The sequence below is a fragment of the Centroberyx gerrardi genome, chromosome 2 (genome assembly GCF_048128805.1).
Source record: "Centroberyx gerrardi isolate f3 chromosome 2, fCenGer3.hap1.cur.20231027, whole genome shotgun sequence".
NCBI lineage: Eukaryota > Metazoa > Chordata > Actinopteri > Beryciformes > Berycidae > Centroberyx > Centroberyx gerrardi.
The window spans coordinates 32726834-32752866 of NC_135998.1; the positions used below are offsets into that span (position 1 = coordinate 32726834).

Below are 26033 nucleotides of genomic sequence, written 5' to 3' on the forward strand. Positions count from 1 at the left end.
TTAGAAGACCCCGATGGACTCGACGGTTTTGCACAATTGACAAGCCACATTAGAAAATTAAGTATATTTGAGCAATAAGTTGACGAAATAATTAAATTATTTCCTGGCATGCTTGTGTTTTACTTTCAAGAGCTTTGCCAACACAGAAGAAAGCTTTTCTGTTCATATATTGGACAGTTCTGTCAAATGTCTATATTAGGTGTGGTCAGTTGATTACAATGAAGTGACCGCTGTATGTTGGGGCTGAGTTGTCACGGATGCTGGCGTAGTAGGAAGATGTTGACTCAACACTAACTCCACGCAAGTGCGACACCGCCCCACGGCGACGGAGGGTGGAGTTTAACTACCGCCTCTGAAAACGGATAGGGAGGGAGCCGAGAAAAAAATAACTAACTGGTGTTTTCCCTTGTTTAAAAACCTGGTTTGTAACGGAAGAAAAGGAAATATCTTCAACATTTTTGGTTTTTAGACTCGGAGAGGCTGTCGGCCCAAGTGGACCCACGCGCTCAGGTCAGACAAAGTGTTTCTACTTTTAACAGTTTCCACCGTTCTAGAACTCCATGACGTCAGCAGAGACTTGGTGTGGAAACCAGAAAACTAACTAAAACTAAACTAACATACTAATGTATGAGCCATAACCACTATAGCCTATGCAGATAAACATACTAATATAGTATATAAAAAAAACTGTGCTGCCTTTTTAACATAAACCCCATATAGAAACTAACTTCTCTGCTGGTTTACGTACGTGCGTACTACTGTATGCCTATATCTGCAATGTTATGTTAAATTATCCCTTACTTCTGGGCGTCTATCATTTAGATATGGCAAGGGGAAGTGTATTTTTCCTTGAGACGTTGTGAAGTCTCCGTTAACGTTACGTAGGCCTATTGTAATTAAATAGTTCACTTGAAACCGCTGCCACACTTCCGTAGTAACTTTAAAACTGTTCTGTTGAATTCTTTGTGGGTTGGCTAAAGCTAATCTCCATTCAAACATTGCCTGCCCAACTAGTCCCGTGTTTTTTCTGTGCTAAGGTCTCCAGTTACGATTACTTGAAAAATTTGCCGTGTACCGAGATTTTAATAAGCATATTTGGCTAATAGATACAGGCCGCTGCATGCTTGCATAACCGAAGTCTTTAACATTGGATTGTTTTATAGAGTTTGGCATCATAACCCTCATTGTGTAGGCTACACAGACTGGTTGACCAATGACCTCATATAACTTTTCTGTTGTATTGCTTCAACAAACTAAAGTGTTGTGTGTGTTGCGCAGCCTTCAGACAAGCAATAAAATATAGCCTCTGGGTATGAATTCTCACACCATTGGAATGTGGTGTGTGACAGAGAGAGGTGACTTGCTTGGGGACTTAAAGACAGTTTTAAGTTAAAGGACAGGGTTGCATTTGAATACATGCCAGAAACCACAGTGCACTCGGTATGGAAGGATTCTGTGAGGCCTAGTCAGCAATTTTTACACAGTGCTGCAGGCATGTTACATGTTGGCACATGATATGCATTAGAATGGTACACATGTTGGTGAATAAAAAAAAAAATTCCCTTCATCTCTGTACCTAGCTCTTATACATTTATCTCCAAACACCTCTCTATCATCCATGATAATTCTAGGGAATATTTGTTCCATCTATTGTCTGGGTGCTGTGACCTCTGACCCATGACCTCCTTACTATTGGTTGCTTGTAATGTTGGTGATGAAGGAATTGAAGGTTATTGTACTGAATAATGATGGCAACTAAATGCCTAAATGAAGGTCTTCACTTCAACTTAAACATATCAAATAAGATATTGTAAATGACATAATTAAGCAAAGTATATCAAGTCTATAAGAAAACTACTACTCAGTGGAGGTAAGCCAATAGCCCCACCCAGACTTACACTGACAGAAAAGTCCCAAAAACCAAATCTAAATTCAACTGGAAACGAGAGAGAGCTTTACGGCTGAAGAAAGAATACAAAGAGATACAACATCATTTCACCTCATAATATCAGCAGCAATCAAGACACCGTAATTTCAGACAAAAGCAGGAAGCAATTGCATATCACTTACCTGAAACTAAGGACTTATTCAGTATTGTGGCAAACAAGCATGGAGTGTAGGGCTATGTGTTTGTGCAGGCCTAGGTGTGTGCACTCAGTCACTCATGTCCACATCTGTGTTTATTGCATAATAGGCTGAAGTAAGTGTTGAAATACACTGCTGCCTGTATTCTTCCAAACCCACCTGTCTACAGGGTGTAGAGTAGCATAAGTCTCCATTATGGTTGTATGACCATTAGTTGATGCATTACAATTTCACCAAGTGCATTTCTTTGTTTTCGTCCTCAAACAGCATGAAATATGATCAGCATAAGCTGATAACGCCGAACAGCGGTTTGCCCAACATTAAGCAAAGCTTTCCATTTTTGGGTGGATGTGTATTTTCTGATGTAGCTGTGGATTTCAATGAGTCAGCTTAACACTATGCTGCTTGCCGAGTAGCATTTGACGCATGTCATCTGCTGACTGCTAAAATAGTATATGGTATCTTCACAGCTTAGTGTAACTAAAGTTTCTGGTACACTGTACTTAATAAAGTGAAACCAAAAATTCTACAATTTGCTCAGAATCAGAAACTTTTATTGTCGTGCAACAGTTGTTTGCAAAGTCATGGTGTTGCATTAACAGCAACGACAACAATAACGACAACAGCAAAAGCAGAGACAACAACTAATAATGCGCAACACACAGAATCATACCACGCAAGCACAAGCCAGCAATCCACATACCACATAAAGTGCTAGGCGCATACAGTGTGAGTAGTGCTTGTGTCGTTGAAAAGGGGGGTTTGGATGTGTGCAGTCCTTTTGATTGACCAGGTTGACTGCTTTAGGAAAGAAGCTGTTGAAGTGATGAGTAGTCAAGAAATTTAAATGACTCTACTGTGCAGACAGTTGTGTTGTTAATTATCAGGGGTTCCATTGGTGGGGCTTTTTTCTTGAAGTTGTTGTTAACCTGTTTTCAGCAGTATTTAAACAGTAACTTAACACTTTTTAGTTATGGGAGATGTGTAAAACTGCCCGACACTCAGATAAAAAGTTAACATGAGTGCAGTGCAAAGACTTGCATATTGCCCCTGTTCATCATTGGATTCCAGTGGACACACTGCTCTCACTGTCAGTAAGGACACATAATTAATCCATAATCTACAACAGGCTGTGATATATTGAAATTAAATAAAATTTAAATAATTCAAAATTTAAAAAATTAAATTAAAATTAAAACAGTTAAGGTGTGTTGTCTGCAGCTTTTTGTTTAGTCATTACAAACTCCCCCCACCCACCCACTCTCATGTGGATGTTATGCAATTCAAGTTTAAAGGATAAGGCTGGTGTTTTTTAATACATTGCTTACCGTCAGCAAATCCTATGAAAATAACAAAATCAACAATGCGTTTGCTCTACTCCCGTTACTTTCTGACTTCCCACGTACCGTTTTTAGCCTTCAAACCGGAAGTCATTGGCTCCAATTGGAAGCTAAAAACCTTGAAATACAGCTCACAAAGACATAGTTTCAATTTTAAAAGTCGCTAACTGTTACCATGAAAAGTCAGGCTGTTGTAGTTTTTACCAAATCAAATTCAAATGGGAACAAATTCTTCATTACGCCGGGGACTATTTTCGGTGCTACGGAACTACTTTCCTGAGATCGCAAAGTGTTTACGGCCGGCTTATTAAGTTGTTTGAGGAAAAAGTCGGCCGGCCCGGTGCATTGCGATGATGAAATATGTTGCCCAGAGCAACGGCATGGCTCTGTGACGTGTTTTTAATAGTTATTTTAATACAATGGAGTTCTATGGCTGCTGGGACATGGCTTCATTGGGCACCGGCTACATGGACGAGACTTGTTGGCAAAACAAAATCATTGCTGATTTTGTTATTTTCATAGAATTTGTTGACGGTAAGCAATGCATTAAAAAACACCAGCCTTATCCTTTAAAACCCCCTCTGAGACTAAAATCATTTATAGGCCTAAGCAGATTGCCTTGGGTGTTCTTGATTTTTGTTGTTTGTGTGACGTCATCAACAGCTTAGTCTAGATTATTGGAAATTTTTAATGTACAATTGATATACTCAGGTTTGATATTTTAAGCTGTTGGTCAGCTTCACAGACAAAACAGGTGGCGAGCTTGAAACTAGCACTGAACTAGTTTTCACCTGGGGCCTGTCTCACGAAGCGAGCTTTGTGGGTTAGCGAGCTAACTTTGGGCTTAACCCTGTCTTTTTGGTCTCACAAAGGTGGCTCCTTACCAATCAGCTGTCTGGAAAAATCAAGTCACCATTCCTACAGGATCCCGATATGAACAGAAACATTTCATTCAGATGAAAGTGACATAAACAGAACTGTAGCCTACAGGGGGAAACTGTTGAATTTCACAGATAGTAAGAAGGGCTATTCACAGGGCAACGGTGTTTAGAGACCAGTAGAACCACTTTGCTTTCCGTGATGATTTATTATATCAGAGATATAATATTTAGTAAGCTATATCAGATAGAATATATGTTTGTAGCATTTCCAGGCCATTGACCCACTCTGGGAATAAGACAGGGCTTCTAACAAATAACAGGTAGCTCACATTAGTTAACCATAGTTATCAATAGTGAATGCAATTTAGGCCTACTGTTGCATATGAACTGTGCTGCAATTGTTTCATAGGATGCCCGAGGGTGATTAATGCAATAGACTGCACTCATATTCCATCAGCACAGCCCCAGGCAACATGAGGCCGACTTTGGGAATATGAAAGCTTTTCACAGCCTCAATGTGATGACACAATGTTGTATCAATGAGAAGAATGAACATTGTGTCTTAATGACATGCAGTGATTGATGAGTTATTTATAGTCTATTGGTTTTATTCTTTGATTATTTTATTATGTTCTGCCATTTTTATTGCTTCTTTTTGTATTCTAGTTGTGTGCTTATATCATATTTCCTTTTCCCCGCTGAATCATATTACTTTTGCTGCTGCATTTACCTAATCTCCCCATGGGAATCAATAGTTCAATAATAATTCATCTTATATTACAATGCTCTGGATCTATCCATGTTGCATGTGATTGGCTATTTGTTACAACCCCGCCTCTTTCACGTGAACACGCTCATAGCTGGATTGGATTGGATTTTGCTGCGGTCTCATTCTGGTACAGTATGAAAAACAACTTCCACAGACACTAAGCCTCCATTGGCTTTGGTAAAGTTTCTGTTGTATCCTTATTTCATTGTGCCCGAGTTGAGCGTTTTCATATCAGTGTGCACGTTTCATTACGCTCTGCTGCCTGTCAATCACCTGACACCCACAGGAAGAAACGGAAGTCTCTGCCAGGAAATAATCCCTCAAAAACATGTCGCCTTACAAACTTTATTGTCACATCCATGCCCTTATTTAGGCCGTCCTTGTAAGCCGGGACAGCAGTTCATTTCAAGCTAGGATTTACACTGTAAAGTTTGTATTTTAAAAACGAGTGACAAACAAGTAAATATTAAAAAAAATCTAATTGCATATGTCATATGTTTGCAAAATGTCTAGGGGAAATGTAAACTAGACATAGACAGTAGTAAATGTGCTGTAACTCTAAATGACACCGGCATTTACTGTTAAATGATTATTCTAATCATATAATATGGTTTGATTTGCTGGTATACAGAGTCAGAACAATGCATCAAGACAAACATGAGCCAACATCAGTTGTGGTTGATGTACTATAGTAGGCTTGATTGTAGCTTATATTCATTTTGTCAGTGAATAACATAAGCATGCCAGACACTTGCAGATATCTGATGCCACATTGTGCCATTGAAGGGTCTCACTGTGTGGCATTGTAGTGGATTGTGGGGAATGAAGGCTGCCTTTGTCCACTGAGTACCAGAAGCGACCTTTGACCTCATTATTAGTTGCTTGTAATGTTGCTGATCAAGGAATTGAAGCTTATTCTACTGCTGGCCTAATTGAAAGCCACTCTGGGTAATAGAGTCACAGAAATAACCACAATGTGAATGTGCAATGTAGGTGCTGCTGTTTGATTCTCATAGCTCTCAGTTTGCTTAGACTGGCAGAGCTTACAGTAAATAGCTGAATTGCACAAAGACTTCTCAACATACTGAACATAATAGTGCTTATGAAGAATTCATGACCTGATTTTGTGCAATATTCTATATGATCTGGGCTAATTGGTGGATTTGGGCTTATATATTTAAGTGATATCGTCACAAACCTCAACGGAACAGGAAGCATAACTAAGTAGTGAAAGCAGTGTTAACAGGAAGTGCACCAACAACATCTCACAACCTTGAACCTTGGTCATGAAAAGTGTCTGGCCATTTTCAATTTTACTAACAGCTCTCACTTGGCAGGCAGTTTGTGACTGAATAGTGTTTATGGACAGTTTTTTGTATTGGTAGATAATCACATTGAGCTCAACAATGTTTTATTTTTTTGTTCCCAGACAAATGGACCTGGAGGCTCAATTCTGTCATATTGTCTGTCATTACACCCAGTGTTTCCCCTTCCCACATTGCCTTGGAGGGGCGGCCCACCCCGCCAATGCCACTTTTTTGTCAACGATAATGACAAAAAATCTAATTGCGATTATTTGACATAATAAAATGTCAATTGCGACTGGGCAACTATAAAAAAGTGATTTAGTCTAGCCTTGGTTAGCCAATTAGCATTTTGTGACCCTCAATCACAGTTATTTGCGCAGTCGTCTGACAACAGAAACAGAAAGATATGTCAGTGACAACACCTGTATTGTGTTATACACTATGTTGAAACACAAGTCAGTCATCACAGACAGAGTTATGGGTGGCTTTTTAACATTGCTGCGGAAGTACGGCAGCCATGTTTGTGAATGTGTGTGATCTACGCATTGTCTGATTATAAGCCGATATTCTGCATCTGTCTGTACTAGCTAAGTTTTCTTAGCTAGTACTGCGCTTACTCACAGCTTGTTGCTTTGGTAACACAGGTGATTTTAGGCAGGTATTGTTTAGGGCTGGGTATCGTTTAAAAAATTACGATACCAGTACCAATACCAGTACCCTTAAAGTGATACCGATACCAATAGAGTACTTCATTCGATACCTTTTTTTTTTAATGTTTTGGTGACATCTCGGCACGCTGAACTGCCAACTCCGTCACATACACCGCGCTCGACTTCACCACAGACTGTATGGGTTGTAGCTGCTGTGGTAGTGGGCCAATCACACGTCGCATTAAATCGAAGAACACTTGTGGTGATTGGCTGTGAGCAAAACCATACAAATAGTCATTTTTTTCTAGATCTGTGTACAAAAAGTATCGAATGCAGGTATCGTTTGACTGGAGAAGTTTCGATACTACTTGGTACTGGGTTATTTCGGCCGATACCTTAAAGGTATCGAGTACCGATACCCAGCCCTAGTATTGTACATGATGAAGAGGTGTAAACATTGACCAGTACAGCTTTTCCTTACAAGAATGGCTATAAATCTGTATGGCTTGGACTTTCCCCATACCCTCAAGGAGCAACAAAAGCAGGTTTTGATTGGTTTATCAAGGGGTGAGAATGTTTTCGTTTTGCTACCCATTGAATTTGGCAAAAGTGTTTGGGTTATTTACCCAACTAATGGGCAAGGTGAGCTGGATTTGCATTTTTAGGCCAGTGGCAGCATGGGCTCTATGGATTGCTCGGTTGGTCGGTGGCTCCGTTCGCCACTTTTGGTCACGTGGGTGAAAGTGTGCCATAGGGGGTTAGATTGCAGACTCGAAATTGGGAGACCCGTGTTCGATTCCTGGCAGTAACACTTCCACAAAATTCAATGTCGCAGGGCTGTTAGACTCTTAGTCCTGTTTATTTAAAAAAATGGATGTATTCATGTAGGCCTCGTAACTAAAACAGTAACTTTGTTGCAGTTGTATCCATGTTCGCATTCATATTTGGGAGATGTGTTTTGTAATTACCCAATGCATAGATGTCAGACATATAGATAATAGATATTATAATACTTCCATGGTCAGACCATATGGGAGGCGTAGCTTGTGTAGAATTCCATAGGTCTGATTTGTCGGGCAAACTCCACGATGACCGTGTTACCACTCCCACTGACAAAAAATCTAGGGGAAACACTGGAACCTCAAGCAATGAGTGCTAAATCCAGGAATTTCAGGAGTTTTTAAAGCTTTTTAGCTTCACTTTTTCAAGCTTCACGGTTAGGACCCTCTAGGATGGTTTGATAACATGCCATACCATCATCAAAGGGAATTCTTGCCATGGTTTCATTGGTTTAGGTTGTTGGTTTCACCATCAGTCGCATATTGTTTTGTATGATTTAGAGCCGTTTTCAGGTCACAAAAAAGTGACAGTATGTATCGTAGGGCAGAAAAATTGACCATAATATTAGCTTCATTTTATCTGCTATAGTAATCACAAGTGAGATGGATTGCCCATCACAAACTCTCCATCCAAATTATATTGTTTGCACTTTGTAATGACATTTTTACATTGTTGTACCTTGTTGTCATTGAACTTTTATTTATTACATCGTATCGTGGTTGTATGGAATCGTGAACCCCATATCGCGTATCGTATCATGAGATAAGCATATCATCCCATCCCTCCTGTCTGTTACTGTGTAACATGGGTTTTCCTGTAAATATTATATTTAGGGTGGGATTCCTTCCACGCTAACATATAGATTTACTCATTAAGGAAAGCCCAATTTAAGCTAAAAGGCTTAACCTGAATATGTGTAAGTGCTGAAAAATATATTTAAGGAAGCTTGCTAGTTTCATACTTAGGCTAAATTCACACTCAGATAGGCCAGAGATACTTTAAACCTTGTGACAGTAACAACTCAACCAGCTTCAGAGAGTGAAAATTAGCAGGTCAGAGCCAAACATTAAATCACACTTACTGTAACAGGCATTTATGATATCACTTCAAGGCATACCACAATAAGAAATTTGTACCACATCACTAGCTGCTTAAAAGGATGAAGGAACACATGTCTTTTTTTAGCTGGATATCTTCTTAATTTCAACTTTAGCTAAAATATTTGACCTGGCACAAGTGGCTTATTTACCCAAAGAAACCAACATTTGGATTGAAAGGCTTTTTTTTTTTTTTTTAAATCAAAAAGGGTGTTAACTTGCAGTGTCAGAGGAGTGAAATTTGCGCATTTACCATCACATCTTAATAAAACATTTCCTGAACCTTTCTAAGCTTGTCTATATTAAGTTTATCATCATCTGGGGGTGTAAGTCATAGTGTAGCTTGTGATGAGCAAGTCATTCAGCTGGACTTCTGAAGTTAGTAATGGGAAGTTTAATTCCTGTGTCACTTTGAAGGCCTCAACATTTTATTGTAACAAGATTGCTGATCCACCAGCACGGAATGATAGCCAACAGATCTGGGCTATAGAGAAGAAATAGCCACTATTGGATTTGTGTCAGCACATTATGTGTTATGGCCCACCCTCACTCCAGTTTAGGAGATCTGCTTTTCATTCCAGTGTGCAGGAGAGGCCGCTCAGCTGTAGTGTTTTCAACCAGCCATATTTGGTCAAGACAACGTGCTGCTATTCCTCCGGCACAAGAAATCATTTGTTTTAGACTTAGTCGGATTCCCGAGGCGATGTGAAACGCCTGGGGAGTTCAGTCAGACCGATATCATTGAGATAATAACGACTCTCCGGAGATGATAGCAGCTATTTAAACTATGTCACAACAGTTGTTGAACTTTAAAGCCCAAGTTGAGTAGTAAGCTTGTCTTTTTTGCTGACAACCGAGATGTTGGTGATGTGTTAGTGACGACTTGGTGATGTGGAATCAAGATGCATTTCACAAGAAGTCAGTGATTTTGATTTTTGGCACGGTGAGTGGTCTAGCAGTACCAGAGCCAATGAATGGAAACGCCTATGTACTTATGTTGGCTGAGGTTTACACATAGTCTCTTAGCCAAGGTGTATACTTCAAATTTCTCCTGCAGTGTCTGGTAGGGGGAATAGGAGGGGGGACATTTAGTACACAGCAACAGATATGTGTAGCATTTCAGGCTAGCTGGCTTATTGCTTACTGTGGGAACTGTGCCAGGGGTGGACCCTATAACCTGCCAAATTGAGTTCTGCCATGGAAGTTGAAATACTGTTGCTCATAATATGGAGAGATTGCCAACAACTATGTGATTTAAGATTATTTTTCAGTCTCATCTTAACTTACAGCAGCCTACTATTAATGCAAGCACAGAGACATGCTATATGACAACTAAATTAGTTTTAAACGCATTTCAATACACAGTCTTTTTTAAGTTATGTGGAACTGACAATTTCACGTAAAATTTGGTTAAAGTTTGGTATATTACTGGAGCGGTAAGGAGCCAATACTCAGCTCAGACTTTAGTATTTGACATTGTATTTGGAATTGAAAAAAAAGAAGAAAAAAAAAACACCTTCATTGAAAATGGTATTTATTGCAATTATTGCAAAAATCTTGGTAAATGTATTGAAAAATAAAACATTGGCATCAAAAAATAAAAACTAGCTGAATGTAACACACCTGATAGTTTTTTTGGCCATGCACTTACAATCTTTTTTTTTTCGTTCAAAGTTTTTTTTCAATGACTAATGTTTTCTTGTCACTCTTTTGGCGTCGAGGGGAGGGGTTTTCAGTGGAGGGGTGGAGGAGTACGATTTGCACCGAGAAACGAGCCCGGCCGGCGGTCGGTTTTCGACAAGCTCGGCTCTCAGCTGGGCCAGTCAGTAGAAGCGTCGTAGCTTTGCCCCGTGATTGTTAATGACATTTTTCAGAAGGTGACCATTGAGACCACAGCTATTGTCTGGACTATAGGTTTCGCCAGCCAAGCAAAGACGCCAACAGACCGCATCAGCATTACAGCTGATGTCTGCATCCACAGCAAATCTAATATCCTCCTGTTATTCCTCTGACCCACAGTCAACACTCTCATGGGATTTCTCTGAGGCGGTTCCTTAGTATGCTTTGTCTGAAAAAAAGTGTTTTCTGACGAGTATTCATGTTTGTTTCCAATCAGCTCCTGAACGCGGTAAAAAACAATAATACCTTTGATCATTTTCAGTCTGGCTTTGTACTGAAACAGCTCTCCTCAGGGTCACAAATAACATTTTAATGTGTTGTGATGGTGCAGAGTGCTCTCTTTTGTTATGACTTGACCTTAGTGCATCCTTCTTGATAGGGTTAATCGGTTGGTTGTGATCTCTGGAGCTGCCCTTGATTGGTTTGCATCATATCTGTCTGATAGAGTATTCTCTGTAACCATCTGTGTTTATGTCTCATCACCCGCCCCACTGAGATGCGGAGTTCCTCATGGTTCTATTCTCAGACCCATTCTGTTTTCATTGTACATGCTTCCCCTGGGCCACATAATTCGTCATTTTAATTGCATGTTTTGTCACTGTTATGCCGACAATACACAGCTATACATATCATTCAAGCTCAGCAGATTGGCCTTTTTGCATTTTATCTGCTACTGCAAGTTGAATGGCACAAAATTTCCTCCAGAAATCCTTGTTATTGGCAGTCCCCTAGCCAAAATTAAATCCCTGTTTAAAAATCTAGGAATTATTTTTGACCTTTAAATGAATTTTGTGCAACATATTAAGAAGTTAGCTCAGTCTTGCTACTTCCAATTGAGAAACATTGCCAAAATTAAATCAGTTGTGTCGTTCCATAATTTGGAGTCATTCATGCTTTTATGTCATCACGTCATGACTATTGTAATGCGTCGCCTACCTGCCTCAGCCAGTCAGCGATGTCCCGGCTTCAGGTGGTGCAGAATGCTGCTGCCAGGCTTTTGACAAACACTAGCCGTAGGCCCCACATCAGCCCAATACTGGCCTCTCTTCATTGGCTGCCAGTCAAGTATGCAATTGATTTCAAAATCCCTCTCATCACATACTGTACAAGGGTTTGCATGCAGGCTCCAGCCAATATTACTGAGTTGTTGAGTCCTCACAGCACTCCTCGGGTCTTCTGAGTAGTAGTAGTTGGCTATTCTAAGGTCCAACCTAAAAACTAAAGGTCTGCCTTTGCAGTTTTGGCACCAACACTCTGGAATAGCCTCCCTGCAAATGTTGGCAAACTCTGTCCCTTGTTTTAAGAAATTACTAAAGGCCCACCCTTTCTGTCAAGATTTTTCTTATTTTAATGCTTTATATTTTCACTAAGTATTTATTTATTTATTTGGTTGTCACTGTGTCCTCCATTGAATGTCTATAATGTATCCTGTGTCCATATTTGCTTCTTAATGTGAAGCACTTTGTGACTGTAATGTCTTGAAAGGTGCTATATAAATAAAGTTTACTTACTACTTACTACACTGCATGCATACTTTACATTACTACCGACCATTTTCCAAAGCATACCATACATACCATTCGGGATTTCCAAGTTGGAAAGATTTCCTACATGGTAGCAGAAGAGGTTGTAGTGTGAGTAGCTATTGATGGTGTCTGATATCTGATATACAATTTAGAGTTCAATGAGCTTCAGTGATGTTTTTTTTCTTGGGAGTTGTATGCATTGAGGGTCTAAGGCTGGTGTTGGGGTCTCATCTGATTTCTGAGCTTGTTTGAATTTAAACCCACACAATGGAGATGACTATGTGAAATAATATATTTATTACTAAACTAAAGCACACTCAACTAGAAGGGCACTCGGAGAGCGCAGACCTCCGCCAAGGTTCGTGCTATTATTGCTTGTTCGTGAGTCGGATCCGGATCCGCTCCAAAATGTAATGGGTTCTTCCTTGGCCCATGCTACACCCTTCCACAAAGTTTCATGAAAATCAGGCCAGTAGATTTTCCGTAATCCTGCTAACAGACGAACAAACAAACAAACGGCACCGAAAACATAACCTCCTTGGCGGAGGTAATAATCAGGTAAAGATCAATGAATATCGTATATATATACAAGAGGTAGATCTATGGTAGCAAGGCTCTCTCTCGTTTCAAGATGAAACAGGTTCTCTAGTTGGCTTGTATTGATGAGTCCGTCTTTGGAGACAAACTTTGGAACAAAGTTGTTGTTAGACTCCTTTAGCACACATGTCGGGACCACGTAGTGCATGAAGTCCCATTTGGACAAGGTTACATATGGTTTTGTTGTGATCTAGCGGGTGTGTATGTGTGGGTTTGTACTGTCTAGAGTTACGGTGGGAAATGGCTCATTACATATGCATAAAACATACATTTTGGCCCCAAGATCTACACAATATAGTTGACTGTTGAAACACTGACACACTAATACCATTTTGGTATCAAACATGACTACCTGCCCTGTGGAAAGGTGAAGAAATATCATAATATGAATAACTATTGTATTAAACATCACAGTTACATAATAAGAGATATACATTAGAGTAGAGCTGAACAATTAATTGAAAAAAAAAAAATTAAATCGCAATATGAAACTCTGCAATTTATTCCTTAAGAGAGAAGGGTGTCAAAAATGGATTTCTGAACCAGGTGTTTCAGTACTCCAGGTAATCTTTGGTCCATGAATCAAGTACAATATTGGTGAAAACCTTTCATCATACTCAAACTCAGTAAATCCTGCACACTGACATCTATTTTTTCCACAAAATCACGTTCTAAGAAAATTTGTGATGATATGATTCGCAGTTTAAATTGCAATTGCAATATTCTGTCAAATAATCACGTTGAGTCGGACACAATCTTCTACCCAAGGTTCCACGAATCTGTATCAAAGATTTCTTTTGATTTTGGGCACATTCCGATGTGTCTCATCCCAGGTATTCTGGCACCGCAAGGATTACCAGAAACATGGATGAGTATTTGTGTTTTATGGTTGTTTGACAGGCTTATTGCCGTCCTTAGGTGTGTGTGTGGGGGGGGATGGGGTGAAAAATGCATTAAAAAATCTAAAAAAGGATGGTATGCTTTGGAAAATGGTTCGTCAGTAATGTAAAGTATACGTGCAGTGAGTAAATGGGCTACAAAAAACTGTATGGACTGTTCAAGTCTTGCCTGATTGGGGCAGTTCAGACTAAATGTCTGGTTGGGAGGCTGTTCACACTAGCCGACGGGACAAAGATGGGCTTCATACATGAAGACAAGAGATCACACTACCCAATTACGTCATTCAAAAACATTTACCCATTTGTCCAGAATAGTTCACTGTAAATATAATTACAGAATAGATGTTACATTGTTTCTTGATCCATGGTATAGAAGCTACAGTCTACGTTTACATTACAAATGTATTTTGAAGTGACACCATAACAAGAACAACGTTGATGCGAAAACTTCTAATTTGTAATTGCATATTTATATGGACTGATCCAGGCACGCTGCCATGTTATAATATTTTTCTGAGATTTTCCTCCAAATGAAATTGTATAGCAGTTTATCAAGAGAGGAGCAAGTGGAGTTGGGAATATTGCATGAACGGGCATTATTGTTGTTAACTTCTCTTCCCGTTCATCTTCTTCTCCTTCCCCCTGTGTCTAAACTCCTATTGGCTGTTGTCAGTATCATTCAGATTTCAGTCTGGGTGAGTCACACTACACGAGCCGAGCAGACTTGGCCAACCAGTCTGCAGTCTCCATCCCCGTACCCTACCTAGCGCAGATTCAAATTGGGCTTAGAATCGGCATTCAAATCATCTAGTGTGACCTCAACTTTCCTTAATGATGCTAATAGATTTCCTGAATTTCCCCTAGGGGATCAATAAAATGCATCTTATCTTATCTTATCTGCAGATGCAATTTTATTGATTTTGAGTTGCTGTTATGACGGTAATAGGTGTGACTGTTTTGATTTAACATTATCCTTTTCATAGAGAGCCAGGCCTTCAAAAGTCATGTGTCCTCCGTTTCAGCACCAGTGTCTGCTCTATAGAGCAAGCAAAGAATACTTTTATTCATTCAGCCATGTTTATTCCTCAGTTGTCCACTATGTTAGTTGCAGTACATTACTATGAGCTATGCCCTTCATTAGCTTGCAATGGTGCTTTTGGATGCAGACATGCTAGTGGGACAGTCTGCTCAACATTAATTTGGTCTCAATGAAAATAAATACAGGAATTAGTGGAATTATTTTCAGGCCACATTGACTGTAAAGTGGTGTGGGAAATCCTGCATCTAATGAAAATAACATTTCAAATATGGCCTGTCTATGATTTTAATTCACAAAATTTGTTTGCTTTAGACCCATTTTACTCATCTTAGGATCATATTTCAATTTGGAAAAAAATACAAGACAGCTTGATTATTTGCCTTGCCACTGATTAAATGCACAAAGTTAGTATGAAATGAGAGCACAAGTGGCTTTATTTTCTTCTGGTTGAATAAATTGCAGCAACTGAAATATTCATGCGCCAGACTACCTCTCAGCAGTGGTAACTTCCCTGCCGAGTGTGTTGACTATAGCAGCAGTCTTCAGCATTTCCTTCCTCAATACCTTCCCAGCACTCACCCAGCACCTCCCCATACAGTTGCAGTCTTCATACTGTGACAGTCCAGACTAACACCTAGCCTAAGTGTTTACCAGGTTGCATGTCACACCCATTTGGCAACAGCCTCCCCTGCCTGTTGGCCTTCCTAGCCCCGAACCATTCAAACATCACATCATACACATTCAGTCTGCCACCAGAATAGCTTTTACTAAAAGTAGGTATCATGTTTGTAAAAAAAAAAAAACGTGAACAAGGCCATTGTTATTAAAATTTCTATTTCTGTGGTGCCTTCAGTTAACCAGCTAGACTAGGTTTTACACATCAGTAAATTCTCCATTAAACCTGCATGCTAGTTACAATTCGAATTTTAAACTCTGGTAACTTTATGCTACTACATGTCTGTCTGTGTCATCTGTTAACTCTTTTTCACTTCAGTCAAACTCAAATGGATCCACTTCATGTCCTATGAGAAAGATGATAGATATGAGCATCCAACTAGAAAATACCATTCACCTCAGTATTGAGCTGGTAAATACTTTTAGAAAATACTGTTCACCTCAGCTTTCAGATGGTAAATACTACTCCACCAACAAGGAAATACTTGTAGTCAAGTGTAGGAAATGACTTAATAATTTCAAATAAAACAAAGAAAGTCATTTGTGATCACAACTCTTCAAATGCCATGGCAGGACACAACGACTTGCTGGATTGTTTGCTGTGAAACATGAACTACTGTTTCATTACTATGTGTGTTAAGAGAGAAAACGCTGACCAGGCGCTACCAACGTTGACAGAAAACTTCAATTACAGTGTTTGACAGTTTCAAGCGAGTTTGAACATGTGAACACTTCCAAGTTGTTGCTTTGAACCATATACTTTATTGAGATTTCTGCTTTTCCATAGAAAATTATTAGGCGATGAAGTCTCTCAAATTGCACCAGATTGATGTAGTTAGCAACTGAAAATGAAAAAAATAAATCCCCCGGGGGAGGATGCCTTCAGAACCCCCTAGAAGAGTTATGTCCCTGCCTCTGGGCTAAGAGCCTGATGTTATGCAATCCTAATCACGGCCCTGCCCCTTCATTATGTTGGACGAAGGAATTTACCTCTCTTTTTCCAATACCTTGCTATCATCCCAAAGTAGCCTTATGTTTATTTTCATGCATATGCTGTTGCAGGGTTTTAGCTGTGCTTGCAGCATTTTCTATGACTTGTGTTGAATTTCAGGAGCATTCCTAGTTTATCCATTCATAGAGGAAAGTGTTCTGGTCTAGATAGCAGTAGAAAGCAGGCATTTCATTTTCCTTTCAAAAAGGATGGGTGTGTTTTCTAATAGTGACAAATGGGCTTTCCTCTGATTTTGAGCTCTTTAATGTACTGCTACTCATCTGGTCACAAGCAGGCCAAAAATGTGACTGCAGTTAGTTTCGTACTGTGTTTATTTTAGGGTGCAAAACGTTAAAGAATGTCATCGTTTCATAGTAAAATTGGATTAACAGCTGAGATTCCACTTTCATTCAGTCAACAAAAGAAAAAATGACCCTTCTGAAGGGCCTGTGGAGAGGGGACGGTGTTTCCTAAGATGACCATGGCTTTTCTGAAACACTATGAACCCAACCCTTGGCAGTCTCACTTAACAACTGCACTGAATGAGGAAGTTCTTTCGCTTACTTTTGTCCAAGCTGGATGTGTCTGATATAAGGTCACTGGCAATCCATAGTTGTAAGCCAAAACAGACTTGGAGTGCATCAACAGTAGCATTTCCATATCTGGATGGAACTGTGATCCAAAAAAGCTGGTAATATGTGGGCGAAGGGTAAAGAATGCGCTCGGTTGAAAAAAATGTGTGTAGGACAGTGGAAAGCATATGAAACCCTCACGAAAGTCAATCTGTTTCTCAGCAAAGCCTTCCTTAGTGTTTAAACACTGCATGTGGATTTTTACTCTAAAGAAACCCTTCCCTTTGGCTGACATCCTTTGTGTTAGCTTGAAAGAGACTCAAATTGTAGATTAGCCTGCTGTCTTCCCCCTTAACATGCCACTGAATTGTTTTCAAATTTCTCCCTCCTCACATTCTTGTGTTCCTCTGGGATTCAATGAATGAAGTTCCTCTGCTTTCTGCCAGCGATATAAGGCCGAATAAAGCTTGTCTACCTCTCCTCTCTCCCTCTATCTCTCTGTCTGTCTGTCTGTCTCTATATTCTGGTATTGGTATTCCAGAAGAATGCAGGGTTGAATTCCTCTATGGAGCCGGAGGCAGCAGAGCAGCCATACTGTCTCTGGCTCATGTTGCCCTGCTAAATACACCAACACTTTATTTAAAGGATGTGGGCAGGCCAGGCCTCAACTGTGAGGGTGTGTGGAAGAGAGTAGGGTTTGGCGGACAGTGTTTCCGCTACAAGGTTTTTACCACCACTCCTATGGGATTCCACAATTTCATGAAATGCCACTCACACAAGTGGAGTTTTCAGCCAGTTCTATTCTGCGCGTCGCAGAGACTGCGTGCCGTCTGTGATGGTGAAAATACATGGCACAGGACAAGGACATGACAGGACAAGTTGCAGGGAAAGTGACAGCAAAAGGTAGTTTGTGGCTAGATTTCACATTTATATTCCTCTAAGGTCTTGAATACCAATAAATGTGCGCCACAATTAGTCATTTTATTTCTTTGTTGCAAAGTTTGCCAGTGAGGCTTTCAATACTTCTATTTACCTAATATCCAATTAAGAACAAATTCTTGTTTACAATATTGGCTCCCAAATGGAAGTTCAACCATGATTACCAAGTTTCATAGCGATTCTCTTTGAGTTACAAGCCTTATTGTCATAGGCCAATTAATCCGATTTTGCAGTATATCAAATTTCATTACATTATGCCAATCTAATTCAGAGATATAGATGAGTTTCCGAGCAACGTCACATAAAGTGTGGGCGCATCTCAGAGGCAGAAAGGCTACCGGTAGCCACTCAGTTCACGTTAGTTAGTAATCTGAGTTCCCAGAAGTGATAGCAAAGATTTTAGTGGCCATATATTTTAACATCATGCCTCGCAGTTGCTAGTTGCTAGTCGCAGTTGCACCTTAGACTGGAAAAAATAAAAGCAACCCCCGAAATCAGCAGTTACAGTGTGGTCCAGCTGCAGCCCCGGAGAAGCCCCTTGGCATAGCACAATTACCCCTATCCCTAACTTCGCCTAGCCTAGCCAGGGGCTTCTCCGGGTCTGCAGCTGGGTGCTGTTGAAGTAGCAATCCAGCTAACTCAGTTAGCTAGCTTCATAGTTAACCCCCTGGTTGCCTCACACTTTGACGCTGGCCGGGTAAGACCTCTGCTCTTAACACACAAAACTCACCAGAGATGTAATGTCTAATTTGTTGCACATGCCCACATACTACGTAATTTACAGCATCGAGTGATTTGTATGCTCAGAGGCTGTCTTTTGTATACACTAGGCTTTTCAATCAGATATGTCTGGACATTGCTCGGTGAGAATGTTTGCAAAAAAGAAGAAAAAAATGCGTATATTTACTACACTCAACAAAAGATAAATGTAGAGTGACTTCAGAAGAAACTGCAGTGCGAAAAACAATTGACTATCAATATACTGTCTATTGTATAAGGGTAGAACTGACATATGTAAAGTAATGCATTTTCTGTAATACCATCTGCTGTTAGTATTTTGTATGTCATTGTGCTGTGATTGACTAAATGTTCCTGTTGGAAGAAAACATGTGCTAGTGTTTTGAAAGAATTATTTGATTTTGAGACATGTTTGCAGTGTTTTGGTAGAGTTAGTGTATTTTGACAAAGTATTCTTGCATTTTGAAAATTAGTGTTGGTGTTTAGTTTACAATATGCGATTTTGAGAATAAAATGAACTGTTTTGCCAACTGTGTGTTGTAGGTGAGTTGGTGTGTGAAGAGTTTAGAAAAAGTATTATAAGTATTGAAAAACGCTTGCTAGCGATCGTAAAAAAACTAACATCACACACTGCGGTTCTATTTCACCAAACACTATGGATTTCTGCCCAAACGATAACAGACTGCTTATCAATGGAAATATGCAACACCTGAACTTCCCAATCTCACCTAGAAGATGTCTTACATGAAACAGATTATTAGTCAATACTTAGTAGGTCAACATTCATCTAACACTTCATCTGTGGTAGTAAAATGGAGTAAAAGAGTGGTGTACTGAACCAGTTGTGTTTTGACATATACCATTAACAGCAGAAAGCTTCAGGGATTCGGTGATGTGTACAGAGAAATTGAATTAGATTTACCCCGTGGTGCACTTATCAACCCTGGTGCACAGTTGTGAAAATACCCTTTGCTGCTCTGGCACAATGAGATAAGTTGTATTAATACTCATTTGGTTGTTGATGGACAGTTAACTCTACAGCACAGTGGCCAGATAGGATGAAGGACATTAGATAGAGGTCGAACTGGTCATGAACAGATGTAGCTGAGTGCTGGAGATAGAGAGGAGGTCTGGGTTGAGGATGTCATTTGACAACACTGCTGTCACTTTACAATTGAAGTCCTGGGAGTGGATTAACACTAGGATTTGACTGATATGGGTTTTTGAAGACTGATGCCTATATTTTTCGATTCAAGCTGCCAATAGCCGATATTTTATGCCGATATTCAATATCTTTGACTGTGACCCTTTTCCATTACAAAGCCCTGCAGTACCGAGAGTTGAGCAAAAACAATCCCCTCATTCAGCTGGTCCTGACGATCAGCTCACTAACACACACTAACACTAACACTTTACAGCCTCAGGACCAGAACATCAGAATCCACCAAATTATAACTCAACAAAAACAAAATTACATTACTTATTGGGACACGCAATCTAAAAACCAAAATAAAATGTAATGCTATCTGGCCCTAAAAAGACTGAGAACCACCTTGACCAAGTACAGACTCAATGAGCACAGCCTGGCTGTTGAAAAAGGCCACCACAGAAAAACATGGCTACCAAAAGAGGAGAGGCTGTGCTCACACTGCGACATGGGAGTGGTGGAGACAGAGCTGCACTTCATCATCACCTGTCCTAAATATAACCAAATTAGAAATTACTATTACCCAAAAATTTAACAGTTCCACCTAAATTTCAGAAGCCTAACTAGCTATACCCTAACTTCTGGGAGAGGAGAAGACAAGCTGCAACACAGCAGCTAAATATATTCTGACATGCCACAAGTATTGTAATAGTGTAATATTTTTTTATTTTACTTGTTTCACATCATTCACATTGTTCATATTGTTGCACATGTAATATGCTTTGGCAATACAAATGGGTGAATTTTGTCATGCCAATAAAGCACAGAGACAGAGAGAGGTAGTTCATAATGAAGGTGTTTATAATTGACTGTTTAGTCTCTCTCAGTGTTCATAATGAAGGTGATACAAGCATACAGTAAATTAAGCGTGGAGATTTTCTTTCCTGTTTCAAATCGTTTATGGCTATAGTAGTTTAGGGCTGCGCTTAGAAAAGCCTATGTTTATGTATACATAACATCTAGGTTGGTGTTTTTATACTTCATTATTATTGGTATCACTGTAAAACCACAAGTTTAATGCTTTAATATGTCAACAATGGCAATGATTACAAGGGTTACAAAACTTATTTAAAAGTTTAAGTCTAAACCATACCTACTTCTGATTTAAGCTCCATTTCCGGATTTATCACAATACAAATAATTTGGCTGATGAACAAATACAATTAAAGCTGCGAGCAGGGGGCCAAGCACGTAGCGCATCAAGCAGAGTACATTGCACACATGTACATTGTTTTTTTTTTCTTAAAAGGTTATTTTTTGACATTTATGCTTTATTGCACAGTCACAGTAGAGAGAGACAGGTCAGAGAGAGGGGATGACGTGCAGCAAAGGGCCCTATCGATCGCATTGAGGACTTTTATCAAATTGACTTTCTTTCTTCAAATCAAGAATTCTGGCAATAGAAAAAGAAGACTTTGTGTCTTTGCCGCCAGCTTTGCGCATACTTAAGGCAACGTAGGCAGTTGCATTAATGTAACCTTGTTTACATGATAAAGCCAGCATAAGCTCTTGCATTAACGTCACATTTCTGAAACGCCACCCAGGACTTGAACTCACAATGTTTGTATCCAACTGCAGGTCATGAGCGTGTTGAGCTAACCAAGCAGTGGCATCATATGTGGTTTGTTTGTACATTACATTACATTATGTCATTTAGCAGACGCTTTTGTGCAAAGGGACTTACAATAAGTGCATTTTGTCAACAGTACTGAAACCAACTGTGTATCACAGTCTTCAACAGCTAAGTCTTTTAATAGGAATAAGTAGCATTCGTTGAATCAGTTTGTTTGTTTGTTTGTTTGTTTTTGGGTTTTGTTTTTTTTTAAAAGGGGAAGAAGATCGATAGGTTAGTTCAAGTTTGTACTTTGAGTTCATGTGTGTACAGCTCATATAAGGAAAAAAAAATCATAAAGCTGTCAAAAATTCACATTTTGAGATAAAATTCTGAAATCAGGCTCCGCTATAATATAATAATATAGATATTATGTAAATTGTATTTTTATGTAATTTCGTTTTCATGAAGATTGAAAACTGGATGTGTAAATATGCTCTATTTTCCATTGACTACGATGTATTCATGACCCAAGAATTCAAAATTCTGTCAATTCTGTCATTGTGCAGCAATTTTTGTGACATTTGAACGAAATTCGTAGGACTAGGTTGCAGCATATGAAAACTTTTGGACTTTGGACTGATAGCCAATGCAGCCAATGTAAAGAAAAATTTACTAGGCAATCATGCATGCAACAAATACACACAAACAGACCCACACACACACATCTAGACCAATTACTTTACTGTTTTAGCTTGCTGTTTGTCGATGTATTGTACCTTGACTGCCCAAATTTCCCTATTGGGATAATGAAGTTTACCTTACCTTACAAGTAAGAATCATGGCTGTTGCATTTTGTACATGTTGGAGACAAGAGAGAGACTGAGGCAGGAATACAGAGTTAAAGTAGTCTAGGAGATAAAAGCATGGATGACTTTCTCCACATAACTAAAGGATAAAATTCTTCAGTTCAAAGAAACAAGATTGAACAACCTTTTAGGTTTCTCACCAAAGCTCAAATTAGCTTAAAAAAAATTAAGTTAACCTAAGTTTCTTGCTATTGGCTTTGCATTGGCAGACAGAGTACTTCATTCATGGTGAATCAATTTAATGGAGTTGGGTAAAACGAAAAGGGCTATTTGTAGTTTGGTTTCACGTAGTTGTGACATCCAATACTTAATATCTGCAAGGCATTTTATGAGTGGCCAGACTGTTAGTGTTGTTCGGTTTCATAGACAGATAAAATTGTGTATTGTCAATATGACAGTGAAAATGATGTTAACAGAGAATAAGGATAGGAGTTGAACCAGTGAAGAGCTTTATCCCTGAGATCAACCCGGTTTCTCAAGAGATTTAATAAAATGTTATCGGTCTACAACAAGAAGCGTGATTATCTTGACTTATAAAGGAGTTTAGGCAACTTTATGTAAAACGTTGGATAAAAGAGGGAGTTTGGAGATGGACCTGTATTTTGTAGGGGACAAGGGGTCAAGACTAGCGGTGCATTTCATTAGTCGTTTCAACCTGCCCTTGTTGACTTCCCCTCAGCACTTCCCCTTGGGGGAATCCCTGCTGCCATCTTAAGTGCTGTTCCATTACTCTGATAACTCAAGTGAGCTTTCTGAGATCAGCCGAGGGCCGAGGGAGTCAACAACGATATAGACTCCAGGAGCGTATCTTACCCAGAATTCATTGTGATCAGTGGTTATTTCCTGTGCACGACCCACAATGGTGGAATAAGTGATATATAAGTGTAAGTAAACAAACAATATTTAGAGGATTTAGACTTATTTTTGAAATTAACTCACCTGCAATATGATATTACTAATTTCTGCAGAGGCAGTGGGAGTCAGATATTGTAGGCAGTTTTGAAAAGGGTGAGGCAGCGATGGCAAAGGTACAGTGTTTGGTCCTGGTCATGGGGGTCAGGAGGTTGGCATCAGCTGGTCTGAGGTGGCGGATGGAGGTGCGGAGATGGAGAAGGTTTGTCAGGTATGTGGGGGCAAGATTATTGAGAGCTTTGTACGTGGTGAGGAGGATCTCGAAGTGGATTCTGTTGCTGTATTGTGAGCCAGTGAAGGTGTTGAAGGATGGGTGTCTCTAGAGCGGGAGTGGGTGAACAACCGGGTAGCTGAGTTTTGAAACAGTTGAGTTACTACCTGTCAAAGGGTAGGATTTGGAGTTTTTTATCCTCTGTGTTTTTGGTAAATAACATTAAAAGTAGTATAGAAATAAACTTCAAGAAATAGGTGTCTTTCTGTACAGTTTGCACATGGTTCTCTATTGGAACCTGACTGGTTGTACTGATTAGAAGCTATGGAAGACAGTAATAGAGAGGGGGAAAAAACAAAAACAAAATTCACCATTTTCAACAGTGAGGATAGATGGGTTGAAGACAGGGACTAGGAGATTAGGTCTAAAGTGCACGAGAAGGATTAGATCCCATGACTATGAGTGATGATTTTGGCAATCAGAGATGGTCTGAATAATATTTTTTAGCATTTTGCTGTTCCGTTTTAAGTGGATCAACAAGGTCAAGGGTTGCTTAGGCAACAGAGAGCAAGGGATTTTTATTGTTTATCGTCAAGCAGGGCTCGAGTGGTCAGCTGACCGGTAGGCATATACAGTTTAGTCACATTTAGGAAGTTGGCAAATAGGGTTCAAATAGTTGAGTAGCTATCTTGTTTGGATGCTCATGTTCAACTCCAGCTTCCTCATAAATTTTGCAACCTTGAACATGTTTATGTTCCGGACTTGAAAGGACAAGTTTAGCATGTTCAGTGGTAAAATATGCCTGCTAGACACACTGGCAACCCGCTTGGCTTCAGTCAGTGGGTCAGCGTACTGTAGGTCAGTTCACGTAGTCTGGTGAAAACTTTCCCCTGTGAAAGCATTTAATCCACATGTGACGGGTTAGACTGATATATCAGTCCCGAAATAATCTCAACCCCAGAAACGCTGCTGTATACTACATATCTACAAACATACCAAACGCCATCCAATCAATGTTTCATTCAATGTTTTGGGTCCTTGGATCCCTGGTGCTTCTCTTTTCCTGCCAAACTGATTCACTGTGGCAGCTGTTTGCAGATTTTGAGCGCACTCTTCCTCATTTCTCAGTAACTGCAGTAATTGCTGCTCTGGCTGGGTACTTCCTCTTCTCAGTCAGGATGGGGAGGGGGGGGAGGCATCCCCGCTATAATTTATGAACTTTGACATGATGGGCTAACACCAGCTATCTGTTGCACACATCAGTTGCCTTTGTTGTATAGCGGGAAGTCTAAACTCAAGATTTTTATGAAACCACATTGACTGGTTGTGGATCTCCAGGCTTTGTATTTTGAAAATGGATTCACTTTCTCGTTTTGACTTGATATCAGACAAACTGGAAGGTCGACTGTCATTTTTGTCATTGATTGTCAGATAGGTATTGTGTGTGGATTAAGTGCAACGTCCATCTTTCTGGCCTTGTGTGCTTAAAAGCTCTTAAACTTCTTATAGGATTTTTCTCTGATATATAATAAGCACAATCCCAAGCTTATATACATGAATGTGCTTTAGATTTGTTGTTTCTCATGTTTCTTGGAGCTAAACAAACCACCCCTACCCTCACTACAGACTTCAAATTGCACAGGATACACTGCTCCCAGCTGGAGCATAGCAGCGAGCCTACAGATAGCTACAATTCCCTTTTATGGCAGTGGAAGGCTTTTTAAAACAGGAAATGACATCACGACACGCTGGGTCTGACTGGGAGCTCGCAGCAACTGTGTCATTCCACGGCAGACAGAGCTGCAGTTTTGTCTGGAAATGAAGCTCATGACACTTGAATTGCCTCGACTCCCAAACTAAAATAGCTCACAGGTCAGGAAGAGGATGTGCCCTGAATTGAGATGTTATTTCATCTATGATAGGTCGAGTGATATCCACAAACCAAAATAATTAATGGACGAGTAGCAGTTTTCTGTATCAGCAGCCGTAGTCAAGCCAAGAGCTCTGCATATGAAACCCAGAGACCCCGAAAGGAGTTTAAACTTGGTTTTGCATTCTTCAGAAAGTGCAAAAGACAGAAAAAGAGAGGAACTGAGAGAGAACAGAAGCTTGTGTACCTTTAGGTTGCATTTGTTTAAGTTTGTCAGCATTGCTGTATGTGCCTGCTGTGAATGTGGGAATGAAGAAAAATCCAGATTCTCTCAAGTAAAATACAGCACTCCACAAAGACCAGTGCATCTTTGGCATCTTCCACATCTTTTAAATCTACTGACAGTGAACATGGACTATATCTAAGCAAAGTAAACCATCACTAAAAACATTATCAGTCCAATAATAGCATAAAGAATAGAATGTTAAGTGTAGTAGGTATTGGAAGTAAGTAAATAGTAAAAAAAAAAAGTAATAGAAACCTAAGTAAAAGCAGGGTTTGGCGAGTG

At 39.7% G+C, this 26033-nt stretch overlaps 1 protein-coding gene across 1 annotated transcript in view; it reads left to right on the forward strand.

The window, feature by feature from the left end:
* Positions 1-372: 372 nt before the first annotated feature.
* Positions 373-26033, forward strand: part of tln1 (talin 1) — a 93852-nt gene continuing 68191 nt past the window's right edge. The window contains exon 1 of the mRNA XM_071926126.2: positions 373-510. The gene's annotated coding sequence lies outside the window, so the exon portion shown is untranslated. The remainder of the gene's footprint in view (positions 511-26033) is intronic.